We start from the raw sequence: 2500 nt of genomic DNA on the forward strand, positions 1-2500 counted from the left end.
GTAGAATAGCAATACTTCATAGTGATGGGAGAGGAAGGGAAAATTATCTAAATGAATCCTCCTTTAAAAAAAAAAAAAGAAAGAAAGAAAGAAAGAAAGAAAGAAAGAAATACTGCTCGGAGGAAATGGTCCCTTCGTAATGAAGCGGCTTCTTAATTATCAAAAAAGGTAAGGTTGTTTAGCCAGCTTCATTAACAGGCCCCTAATTATCTGTAAACCTGATGGATTTGTGACAGGCTTAACGATTAATGCCGACAAATTCAGTGAGGTGTCAAGTTTGCAGCCAGTTTGATGTAATCAAGTTGATATTATACAGTCCCCATAGCCTGTAGTGCAGTATTAACTCAATTTGCTGGTGCAGGTGACAAATGGACTTTGCTACCTGACTAATCATGTCACAGAGACAATGTTGCTTAATGACCTCAGTAATCCCTGCTTTTAACTGTGCAATAAAGCTAAAACAGGAAAACTAACAACTCAGCTGCCCCCCCCTTCCCTGTTCCGGAGATCCAAACGCTGATCGTTCCTCTGGTTTGACATGCTATTGTAAGTGAGCGTCAAAGTGGCATCTGTCCTAACAGATCCCAACAAAAAGTTTGAAAAAGTCATTGCTTTGATGGGTACATATTTTTATTGTCATTCTTGGCTCTGGAGCATTTGAACTACGCGAGGCAGAGATATTTTTTTATTTTTTTATTTTTAATGCCGAAGTATTTGCAGATATAGATGTAAAAGAGACAAACGTACATATCCTTAAAGGAGCACACCTGTAAAATATTAGAAATCGTAGTTTCGCGGGGAGCGTGACAGAATAATATTAATAGCAGCACACATTTGGTCTCCATTCTTTGATGGGGAGGGAGGCTGTTGCACAACATGCTGAATTTAGTGAGACATTTAATAATTGACACTCTCCTCGAAAATCTAGGGAACAGCAGCAGAAACAATGTTCTTACAATTACCTAAGGTATCTCGGTTGTGAGAGACGGAGAAATGATCGATTTCTGAGGCAAATCACTGATTCGTGGTAGGTTTGTTCTGTATTGTTTTTAAAGGGTAGGGGGGTTCCCTCTGATCAGCGTAGTTCCAAAATGATGTGTAACACAGACATAATGGGGTTGGGATCATCAAAGATAAACTCCTTCTGTTAGTAAGATTTCCAAGAAATACTCTGGAAACGTGCAGTGTCTGGATAAACAATTTATCTTGGTGGCACAGCTCTAATCACTGCCCTCTCACCCTGTACACACAGGTTGTAATCCCAATGGGAGGGTAGATAGCATGTATTTACATGTGTTCCTTTGTTAGTATTTTGTCAGCTACTTAAGGCAGCTCTGTTGTGTTGCAGTGGGCTTTTTGGTCAGTCCCATTCCCCTGAAAAGGATTCAGTCACCACCTGCCTGTATTTTCTGAACGTTGCAGCTTGATTCTGTTAATTATTATTTATTCATATGTGGCGAGGAAAATAGTCTGAGACACTTCTGAATGAAGGCAGAAATACCTTTTTTAAAATTTAAATTGTAGGCATGTCTTATTTTCTACTCAGTGCATCTCTTTAGCATAACTGTTAGCAAACAATAGATAATTTCCTTTCATTGCTTATTATGTTAATATTATGATAATATATTTAAAAACATCTACTTGTTTAGTATACTTCAAATTTGTTCTTTAAAAAAAAAAAAAAAAAAAAGCAGCAGCAGCTACCGCGTTCCTTCTGCCTCGGTTCTTGTTGCGTTTGCAGGATGGGGGGAATTTGTACTGACAGTTGTCCCAAAGCAGAGATTCATGGGGTTGATTTTGCAGGAAATGTAACGAATTGACATGATTACGTAGGCCAGCATTTGCTGCTAGGACTCGTTCTACGTGGCGATGGATCGTGTAGCATGAGATACCGGATTCTGTATCGCCTCGCTTTCTGGATCTGGAAAGTTCATTGAGAAAATGCAATTTGTTTGTTTGTTTTTTAATTTTGGCTGAAGAGTTTGGGTATTGTCCGTGCAGTGCTGCTTTCAAAACGTTTTCCTTGCCTCAACTGGCTGTGTAGTGGAGCTGTGCCTGCGTAGCAAGGTGTATTTAACTTTGTTTATATTTCGGCTTTCATTGTTGTGTTGGGACTGGAAATGTAATTTTGGGATGGAGCCCTATGAAATCCATTAATGATGCAGAAGCCAACTGTTCCAACAGCAGAGCTCGGGGGAGCAAAGGAACGGGAGAAAGAAGTTGAGTGTTAGATAAGTAACATGGGGCAGGTATTTCTGCGCATACATTAGGGATCGTTTAGCGAATGTGTAGCTCAGGTCTTTGTTTCTGAATTTTCTCTGAAAAGACACGTGCCAGCCTCCTTCCCCAAAGGTTCTGTTGCCAGTTTATCCAATGTTTTTACTTCGAATAGAAAGTTTATGAGCGACGTAAGGTTTGAGATTGCTGTCCTTGCTGCTGGAATGCTTGAGCTTGCAAACACTGCGGTCCTTGCCCGGTCCTCCCACCCTGTATCCATAAC

The sequence above is a fragment of the Centrocercus urophasianus genome, unplaced genomic scaffold (genome assembly GCF_019232065.1).
Source record: "Centrocercus urophasianus isolate 14NV4802_14NV808 unplaced genomic scaffold, USGS_Curo_1.0 seq_11, whole genome shotgun sequence".
Taxonomy (NCBI): Eukaryota; Metazoa; Chordata; class Aves; order Galliformes; family Phasianidae; genus Centrocercus; species Centrocercus urophasianus.